This window comes from Sylvia atricapilla, chromosome 9 (genome assembly GCF_009819655.1).
Source record: "Sylvia atricapilla isolate bSylAtr1 chromosome 9, bSylAtr1.pri, whole genome shotgun sequence".
NCBI lineage: Eukaryota > Metazoa > Chordata > Aves > Passeriformes > Sylviidae > Sylvia > Sylvia atricapilla.
The window spans coordinates 8,674,119-8,684,897 of record NC_089148.1 but is presented as its reverse complement, the minus strand read 5'-3'; the positions used below and the strand labels follow the sequence as shown (position 1 = coordinate 8,684,897).

Here is a 10,779-nt window from a genome sequence, read left to right as displayed (position 1 = left end):
ATTTTTACCTCTTTATTACCCCCAATTGGTATCTTTACTGTGGTTCTATTTACATTTCAAAGTGTTGAGCCTGTAGCATTTGTCTGTGAGTTTTGAGATTCTAATTAGATGCAGTGCACCATTTTTCTCTAAACACTCAAAAACATATGCAAAAGCTGAAGTATATTTTAACAAATGTGTGCTGCATGTAAGCAAAGCTGTGGGTTTTTTCCAGTCTGAAAAGCTTCCAAACCTATTCACTTCAAGCATTCCCTTGTGTTCTCTCTCATCTATGTAGAGAGGCCCATATTTATTTTAATTTTAATATTTTCACCACAAAACTGGTTTGATATGTTTAGCTATCAAACTATATCACATTCATCAATTAAGGCTTGGAAATGATACACAAACAACATGAAAAATAAATGCAGCCATCTTTCCTTCTCCCACGCAAAATCTAACTTGTAAAACCAGAATTTCACGGCATTTTATACCAGCTATTTAATTTTTCAGCTCATCCCAGATCAAACTAGTTTTTTATGCAGCAACAGCTTGTACAATGCATTGAGTAAAGCAGTGCTATGGTTTCACTTGCAAGAGAAAAAGAAGTATCTAATGCATGGAGGCTCTAGCACACATCTACCACTGCCAGTCTGGGAAGTAGGAGCAAGGTGCTTGCTTCTGTTCCATATGAATTCAGTAGGTATTTTATCATCAAACCCCTCAAAATCTGGCCCTTTGTTAGCCCAAATGCAATGTCAAGGGAGTCTGTGAACTGTCTGCTTTGAAATAACCCTCCCTCCATCTGTCCCATCTCTCTACCTTTTGGGAGTTGTGCTGTTGGTGCATTAGGAGATTCTTGTCAACTGAATGAATTTTTATAGTGCAGAAATTTTATTTTTATGGAAGGTGGGTTTTGTTTTTCCCCCCAGGCTGTGTATGGAAAACAAAACCTGCAAGAGATGTGACAAGCAAATTTCTAAGAAAAAGGATTCACTTTACAGCCAGAACAGTTATTATTTCAGTCTTCCCTTTGCTACGTCATATAGCAAAGCCAGAAGATAAATATTTTGGGGTTTGCTATTTAGTCACTAGCACAAGCACCTAATTTCTGGCCTTTCATTAACTCTTTGGCCAAATACAGCCTGATGACACAGCTCTAAATAATGCTTTAGCACCCAGGGGAATTTTCAGAGAGCCATTTCAGAGCCCCTCACCTTCCAAAAGATTACCGCACCCACAGTTCATATTTTAATATAGTTCTATCAGGTAGATTAAACCCTGGATAGAAACAAGCATCCAGCTGCCAAGCATGTAACTGTTATACCACAACAAATGAGAAAAGAATCTCTGGCTTCTACCAAAATCACGGGCTGAGGGGCAGAAACGCTTTGATTTTTTAATGAAACATTTACCTTGAAACATAATTACCACAGGCACTGAGGCTGCACCTGAAGGCTGCACTGTTGGGGAGAATTGCTGTGGAAGTGGCCTGCAGGGCAGGAACGTGGCAGGTAAACACAAGGAATGTCTGCACAGAGATAATGGGATACAGGGCAGCAGGGAGAGCATAGCTTTAGGGGATGGAAGTGCTGCCACTGACACTTTCCACAGGCCAGCAGAGGTGATGGTGACTTGGTTGACATTGTATGAACAGTAATCTTTGAAAACAGACATTCTAAAGCATCAAACTGAACTGGGCAGCAGGAAACCAATGCAGTCCCTGCTAAAATCTTGTAATGCTGAAACCATTTTAATAGCAGAAAAAAAGAATTGAGCTAGATTCATTCTAAACCGTTCTACATCTACATTCTACCTTGAGATCAGAGATAAAAGGAGCAAGTATTTCAGTCTTTGCAAGTTTTCCATCCCTATTTTGCAGCTCCATGAGTTAAAGAAGAGACGTAAGCATCCATAATCTGGTGTGGCTACATGACCCTTATCTCCTGCCTGCATTACCTAGTGTCTGCAAAACACAGTGACTGAGACTGTGTGCTGTGCCTTATGAAATGACAGTGTGGTGAGGACAAGATAGGACTGAAAATCAGCTTTTTAAAATGTCTGGCCCACTGCACTATTCAGTGCCAGTGCACTTAGATGTGTATCGGGACAGTATCTAGCTCAGAGTGATTTCTTCTTCAGGCATCTGAGGTAGACTGATTATTTAAATTCCCTGCACTTCACCACTCAGCCTGACCTTTACAATCAGCTCAAAAGCATTCAGAAGGTGTATGCAAATATAAAAGATGTAATTGTTAGATCTCGTGTTTCAGGGAATGCAAATCAGAGCAGCATGGAAGGGAGCCAGGCCAGTTTGGGGTGTGATTTGCAGAAGTAATTGATGTGGAAGATGCCAGCGTTAGCAGGCACAGGAGAAATGATACACAGCCAGTTCTGAACGGCAACAGTTTCCAAGTTCTTCTTGGAATTTTTTCCAATTTTTTTCAATTCCTTCCAATTTTTTCTCCTGGGATAAGTTTTAGGGGCTGTGCCAGGGATTAAGAGCCCTGGCTTGCAGCACTTGCGTTGCACCCTGGACTGGGTTTCTGCCACCATAAACCAGAAGCAATGGGTTGGCTTTAGTGTTTAGTGTTTCAGAGAGAATGAAAAACCAAAACAGCTTCTCCAACAGCCCACTGAACCAAACATAAAGGGTTTTGCTCCTGACAGCCACAGCTGTGTGTGTCCCAGGGATAGTGCAGGGATGGTGCTGTGTCCCTTTGGATTTGCTTACGTCATCTCACAAATCTGCATGCTCTGATGCCTGTGATAAATTTGTGCTTTAAACCACTAATGCTTCAGTCAGAGCTGAGCTCGGGGGATTTTACAGCACTATTCTTGTCTGCCTCCAGCTCCACAGGGGGCTTGTCTGGCTCCAGAACTGCGAGAGAGGCACCAGCAGGAAACACAGGGAGGGGACAGGTCTTACCTAAATTCTTGCCTCCACAATTCACAGCACACAATCCAGACAATCCAATGAATTTTGCTTCTTGGTTTTCTGTTCCTGGCAAACTGGGTGCCTGAAGAGGGAGTGAAGACACCGAATCCCATGGTGGAAGTTGTTGGTCGTGGTGTTGTAGCTCAGCATGAAGCCAAGGTAAGCCCAAGAAAGCCTCTGCTGGGAACATGGTTTCAAAATCTTTACATGCAGATAACCTCCCTTCATTCAGGGCTGGATCTGTCCTGCTTGCCTAGCACACGTTTTGGATGGAGCCACAAAGGCAAATCCTCAGAGGATCCTGCCCTCTTGGAATAACACACTGAAATGTGCACCCTCCAAAAGGTTGCCTGAGATGGCATGAAAGCTGAGTCTTGTTTTTAGGCCTGTTTCCAGTGAGCAAAGCATCCAGCCCACGTGATAGTAGTTCATTCTCCTCAGGATTTCTATTGACACATGGGAGAAATTAAAATCCCTGATATGTGTAACAAAATTCCATCCCTGCAAAGGAGATGCAAACTGGCGTGCTCCCATGGCTCCAGTCTGGTTTGCATGGCTACATGTGGAAGAGCCTTTCTGTGCCTGCTAGTCTGTCTGGCTGATGGGCCAGGTGGGATTCCCTCATGCATTTCTGCACAGTGAATCATTAGTTACTACATCCAAACCCAGTCACAGTATTATTACTATACATAGTTTTACCCTAACTGTCTGTATTTTCAGTACTTTCCTTCCTTTTCCCACACCTGAACTCTGTTCTTTTTATTCCAGCCCATTCAGTTCGCTTTCCAAGATGCTCTGGTCCTCACATTTTTGAAGATAGCTCCCAAATTTGCATCCTCTAGTCTTGTTAGCATATCCATGCTGTTTATCCTGAGGTCAAAGTCAATAAATGCTAATGAAGGTCTTGGAACTGCAGTTTATGACTATTTACTGCCCTCCTTTCCAGAGAGATTCTTACCTTCCATCTGGTAGTAATCTTCTGACGTCCACTTAAAGCAGCAGCTTTCCATGTCTCACCCAGGGTCTGTCCAAAGCTGAAAGTAGCAAGATCTGCTGCATATCCCTCCTGTGGAAAGCCCCCAACTCCCAAACAGGAGATATTCCCTATTACCACCCCTCGGTCACAGAAACATGAGGCCCTTTACTCACAGTCTCAAGGCTTGACCTTTTTTGTTAGGGTGAGAATTTGCCATGGGAGAGTAGGTTCCATGGTGAGGAGCCTTCAGAAATACAAATGTGGAAGCTACAGACACAAATGTTGTCACCTCTTCCACAATTAAGATCTGATTCCTTGAGAGTCCAGGTTGAACCACAGCATTCTGTGGCAGCTGCTTGCGAGTCCAGGAGAGATCCTTCACCACAGTTCCTGCCAGCCACCTTCCCCTGCACGAGCCCCTGCTGCTGAGATGGGCTGTCCCGCTCTCTGTGAGCACAGGGGTTGAAGTGGCCTTCAATTCTCATGGGTTTCCACTCATCCCCATGGATATGAGCAAAGCCTGTGGTTGTTGCTCTGTGTGTCCACTTCTCGTGTCAGGCTTTTTATTTACATCTGTGCGTTATTGCACAGCCATTAAGCATTAGCTCACTTTTCCTAATAAATATCACTTCTGTAAGAGAAATATTGCAGCTCAGCCCTGTGGGTAGGAAGGAGAGATTTGTTTAGCTGGGCAGCATCTGCTTTGTCCTGCTTTTTATGTTCCTAGTCGTTCAGTGGGACACAAATTACAAGGGCAGCATGAGTGGGAAGTATCCATGGACATTGTCACAGCAGCAGATTTTGATGTGGTCTCAGTGAGGTCTGGAGTTAGCAGGGATGGCCTAAGGCTTCCAGGAAAGATGAGCATTCTACTGACAGCCATTCCAAGTGGATTGAATTGCAAATGTTACCACTGAACCCGTTTGCTGATAAAGCTTGTAGCTCTCCCAGCATCTGCACAAAGTGTATTTGCCCAGGATACTCCACATACTTGTTTTTCATGCTGATAAGGGAGCAGTGGTTAAGGAAACACTTGTAGCAATGAGCGTGTTTGTGTCATGCCTGCGTAGGAATCATCTATCAAATTCATTCCAGACTCACTCCAGTAGAGGCCCCTCCAATAGCTGTGACCCTTAGAAGTGCAGCAGGAACGTGAGAAATGAGGAAAAAACTGGGCACCAGTGTGGTATGTACTCACCCACCACTCATACAGCTATTAAAGAGACTAAAATGAAATTAAAAACTTGCAGGTTCCCTGTGGAGCCCTGGCAATGGAAACGCGAATCCCCACATGGAAGAACTACAGGTAGATTGAAATAACAATGCCAAAACTTCTGACTCACTGCATTTTCTCCTTTCCTATGGGGAAAGCAGCCAGCCTGCCACAAACTGGGCTGGGTCCAGGTCCAAGTTAAGCAGATTCCAGGTCGCTGGGCTCCTCTGGGTTTTCTCTTGCTTGATAAAAGACCTTTGGGCCAGCACTTTGATGAGCTCACCAGGATGGTCTCTTTATGATAATGTACATCTCACCTTCAAATCCCTCATCAAAGTCAACAACAAATGTTGAACTGGAAGGTATAAAAACTTCCTTTGTCACTTTAAAAATTTCAAACTATTTGACTGCATCCTGCATTGTGTCTGGGGGGGGGTGGACCAGCAGCCAAGGTATGGCTGATGCTGATGCTCCAAAGACTGTGGGACAGTGACCTCCTTTTTACCTCGTGCCAAGGAATGAATGCAATGAACATATCTGGAGCAAAAACTGCTTCTACTGTTTAGGGCCAGGGACAGGCCAGGTTAGCATTTATTGCCCCCATCTGGAAGGGCATCTATTGTTGGGGAGCATGAGCTTGAGACCAGGCCTGCCCCAGTGGGAAAATAAACCAGTACCAGCACAGTCCTACACCTGGGCAAACTTCAGGAAAGGTGCACAGAACCAAGTCACTAGGGAAACCTGCCCAAATCTTTGCATCCAGAACCAGCCAAATACTTGGATCCTAAAATCATCCTGAAATCAGATGCCTGTGTATTTTTTGACTCCAGGGCTCTCTGAGCTGCTCCGCAAGGCCAAATCTGCTGGAGCAGCTCATTCCTGCCCTGCAGCATTGCAGCCATTCCTGCCCTGGGCTGAAGGCAGGGCAGCAGCTGTGCTCCACCAGAGCTGGCTGACAGGACAGCCCAGCTCCTCTGAGGAGTGCAGAGGCTGCAGGCTGCAGTCAGGGGCCCCGCAGCTGCCACCTAATGAGGTCATTTTAGTAGTTTTGAAAGGCACTTGGAAAGTACTGTCAGCACTATCACAGTAAATGTTCTTTTCCCCTGGGATTTCTGATCTCTGGGATAAGCACTACTGCTTGCCATGAACTCCCTGATAACCCTGAGCCTCTGTCCCTGGCCAGGGCAGGAGAAACCCTGCAGCCAGGTGGGAGCAGAAACCGGGGATATGATGCCATCATGGTGATACATCAGCACAGCAAACACCCTCAGGAAACACCCCCAGGAGCTGCCAGACAGCAGCACCTGGGCAGAGCCCTCACAACACCAGGAGTGAGCAGAGAGCATTGCTGTGGTGAGCTGTGGATCGAGGACATGGCTCTCTTCAGCCTTCCCATCTTCCCCCTTAGGCTGATTCCAGCAGCACAGTTGTCAAGTTGGCAGTTGGGGCAGATGGACTTTCCATTTTAAGATCCCTGTTTTCCCAAAGCCACAATCTGGAATCTGGCCATGGGAAGAGTGTTTCTTTAAAAAAAAAAAAAATCCAAACCCAAAAAACCCCAACACAAAATAAAACACCTTCCTCCACAAAATCCAACAAAAACCCAGGACAAAAAAATATGTAACTGAGGGAACAACAGTCTCTCTGCCCTTCAGTCAGCCCCAGAGGAGATGGCAAATATTTTACCCACTTTTTTAGCCTTACTGGTTGCTGCAGCAATGACTTTCTAAATGCTCCCCAGTAGAGCACAGATCCTGATATGACAGGGAGCTGCCACTCAGTTTCCCAAAAAATCAGAAAAATCTGAAAGGCTCTACTTAATTGCAATTATGACAATCTCTATCAGGTCCAAGTTCTTCTGGCCTTCCTGATCCTAATAACCACCCAACAATAGAAATCAAATTTTTGCAGTTCCTTCTGGTACTAAGGAAAAGGGAAGTCAGTCCTCCACCAATCCTTCCCACCAGGGAAGTCCTGAGTCCTGGAAAATGTCCTTTGAAAGTGCTGAGGGAATCAGTGCACACAGAGGTGTCACTCAGGAATGAAGCTTTGAAACTGTGAGACAACAGGCCATGGATCCCCACCTGAGATCCAGGGAAAAGAGACATGTTCTAGATACAAACCCATGTCCAAAGGGATGTGTGCTTTCAGGCACTGCAGCTAACTGGGAGGCCAAAGTAAATTCTCTCACTGATAAGAACTGAAATCCACTCAGCATCTTTTCAAAGCCTTCAGAGAGCTGCTTTTACTGGACATTCCTACTTTTGTGTCCCTGGTAAGGGCAGCTCCTCCTTCCAGAGATGCTGCTGGCTCTGCAGCAGGATGTTCTGCACAGCTGTGGAATGCTCAGGGTGTCACAGCCCCTGTGTGTGACACCTGTCCTCTAAGGGAGGAAGGGCAAATCCTCAGAACAGCCCCTCCAGCAGTAACAATCCATAGTGGGGTTTCAGGTAGGGTCCAGCATGGACTGTCCATGTCTGACCCTCATGAGGGGAGGGAAAGGCCGAGTAACTGCATCCTGCAGCTCAGCTCTAACTCCTCCTCCCTCACTGCAGACAGAACTTGCTCCTTGCCAAGCAGAGCAGGAACTGCTCCCACCATCTGCATCCTGCTGCCAACAGAAACCTGGACAGCAGAGAAAAGGCAGTGAGAAATGTCACTCAGCTCTGTGCAGGTCATGTTTCACTCTGAGTTAGATTCTGTCATCGCTGTACCATCCTTCACTGGGGTCAACAATGGGTTTGTCCCTTGTGATCCCCCTCCACTTGTGACACAACAACCCTTTGGGTCCCATTACAGCCTGAAAGCTGGGAAAACTTGGAGGCTGCTGGGAACATCCATCCCAAATGCCCCGCTCCTGGCAGCCACCATGGAATCTGAAATATTGGTAACAGATTCTTCCATTTCAGCCCAGGCTGCTTTTCTACTGAGCTGGGCTAAGGAGGGTCCTGAAAAGTGGGCTCAGGTCCACATAACTCACATTTCCAATCTCATCAGCGGGACAGAGCTGAGTAAGGACAAGGAATTCATGCTGGCTGCAGGAAGAACCGACAGGTAGCCAGGTTTCATGCCTACAACCAGGATATTTGATCTACCCCTCACAGCAAAAAGCAGGAATTTAATACATCTTCTGGAGACTTGAGGTTATTTAATCTATGGGACCAGGAGCAAGGTGAAGGACAGCAACATGAGATGGGTCCTAGCAAGATCAAGGGCTGTCTTCTCCTGACACTCATATCCCAGCGTAAGCAAATTGCTATTCCATCTGCTAATGGATCTAAGCAGCAGCTGCTGTTTAATGTAAAGCAGCAGCACACATCCTTGGAAATCAGTCAAGGCTGTACACTTGCATCCTTTGGGCAGGAGGGCCCTTGGAAGGAGACCTCTCCCAAGGAATTTCCCAAGTGAGCTGCAAGAGTGAGAGCTCCTGTGAGCTCTGCCCAGAGTGGCTGGAAATGGGAGAAGAATTTACACATTCACACACAGTTTTGCACAGTGGAGTTAAGTGGAATTCAAAGCCCTCTGCAGGATAGAACGCCTGAGATTGGGACAGAAAGACCCAGATTTGCCCCAGTTGTCACTGTATAATCCCAGCGCCATTCTCACTGCTGATTGTGCAGTGCTCCTACAGTAGCTCACCCCCCACCTCCCCTTCCCTCTGTACAGCCTTCGCTTGTTTGGCATTTCCCGTCCCTCTCCCGCTGATTGCGCCCCTCTTCCCTTCCCCGAAGCACGACAGCAGACACGACACCGGCATCACTTTGCCCGCCAGCTCTGCATCCCTCCCGTCCCTCCTCTCCCCGGCCTCTGCGTGCCTCCTGCGCGGGCTGTGGAGCCGGGGGCTGTGGAGCCGGGGGCTCTGGAGCCGGGGGCCGTGCAGCCGGGGGCCGTGCAGCCGGGGGCCGTGGAGCCGGGGGCTGTGCAGCCGGGGGCCGTGCAGCCGGGGGCCGTGGAGCCGGGGGCTGTGCAGCCGGGGGCTCTGGAGCCGGGGGCCGTGCAGCCGGGGGCTGTGGAGCCGGGGGCTCTGGAGCCGGGGGCTGTGGAGCCGGGGGCCGTGGAGTCGGGGACTGTGCTGGGCGGGATGTGGGAATTGACGGGTGCCCCTCCTGCAGAGCCGCCGGCCGGGTCCCCTCCCGCCCGGGCACCCGTGGGTTCTGCCCCGAGTCGCCGGGACACAGCCCGGCAGGAGCAGGGCGGCACACGCAGGGGATGGAGCGGAGCACCGGGGCACGGCCAGCTGTGTGCGTCCTGCAAGGCTTCCAAGCTGTGGAGAAAGGGTAATTCTGTGAAATGAAAATAGAGACTTTCCCCAAACATCCCCTAGAGTACGGATTTTACACTCAGTTAAGTTCCACCGCGGAAGGTTCTCCCATTCACTATACACAAGATTTCATACACGTATGAAGAATAAATGCAGCTATCTTAGAATCCAGCATTCGATGTGAACCTGTAAATAATATCCCTCTGCACCTCCATGCCTTCCACAGCTTTGGGCTGCTGCGCGAGATTGTGTAATTGAGGAATGGACTGAACAGGAAAACCGGGCTGATCACATTCCCTGGTCTGCCGGGAGGGGCGAATAACCACGTTAATTAATACACGGACACTCTCTTTTTCAGCGCTCAGTGAAAAAGCCCACGGCCAAAGGAAGCGGAGAGCAGTTCTCCGTCTCTCCACAGCTTGTCGCTCTCCCACTCCACAATGCCAGATATTTCCCAGCTTCGGGACGCAGGAATTGATCCCGTTCCCCTCGGCCCCGGAGCCCTGGGTTTGCTCAGGCTGCTCCAAGGAGGAGCTGCTCTGTCCCAAACATTTTGTCACAGTGGGAATTCCTTCCCTTCCACCCTCTGCATTTACACAACCACAGAAAAGAGAGGGACTTTAAATCAGCGTACGTTTACAGAGTCCAAACTCTTTAAAGTTAAAGTTTATTTGTATTCTTTGTAGGAATATCAATAAAAGTCCTCAAATGTATCTATATCTGTACATATTACAAGAACCTTCAAAAATTATTCACAGAACAAAAATAAATCTTCTTTAGAACAAACCCAGGCAATGAAATGCAGAAATGGATCTCAGAGACCGAACAGTCCAGTGCTACAAGCATAAAAATACGGCTTGAAAAACAAGTTTATTCCTTTTTAAAGGTGTACTTTGTTGAAATAAAAAATAAATTATTTAGAGCTATCATTGTAGAACAGTTCTGTGTAGTAACACTCTTATTAAGGCCCTTGAGACAGAAAATCTATTTTTGCAGGTAGGATTCCTGGCAGGCATGATCTGTAAGGACATGCTCATTCTCCTGGGAGTTAACCTACTGTGGAGAAGGAAACACCTAAAAACATCACCCTAAATTTAACCCTTTTTCCTCTGGCAGACTCAGCTGGAGACCTGTGGCTGACCATGCCCACCACTAAAGGAAATGCACGTCATGGTTCAACTCAGACAGGAATTGTTTTCCAGGAACAACACAGACATTTTTGCAGAACACAATCAGAATTCATCCACACAAGTAAGTATTGCTGACACATTCCATGGACATGGCTGTAAAATTCATAGACTTCAGAGTTAAAAGCTGGTGGGTTTATGCAAGCATCAAAATATGAAATGAATATATCATGGGGGAAAACCTCACCGCCAAACCAAACCAATTACATGAACGCAAAATAAATC

General features: G+C 47.2%; 1 long non-coding RNA gene across 1 annotated transcript; it reads left to right on the top strand.

The window, feature by feature from the left end:
- Nucleotides 1-607: 607 nt before the first annotated feature.
- Nucleotides 608-9,987, top strand: LOC136364714 (uncharacterized). The gene is made up of 4 exons (XR_010744202.1): nt 608-682; nt 1,416-1,493; nt 5,144-5,199; nt 9,726-9,987. It is a non-coding gene; the product is annotated as an uncharacterized lncRNA (long non-coding RNA).
- Nucleotides 9,988-10,779: the final 792 nt, after the last annotated feature.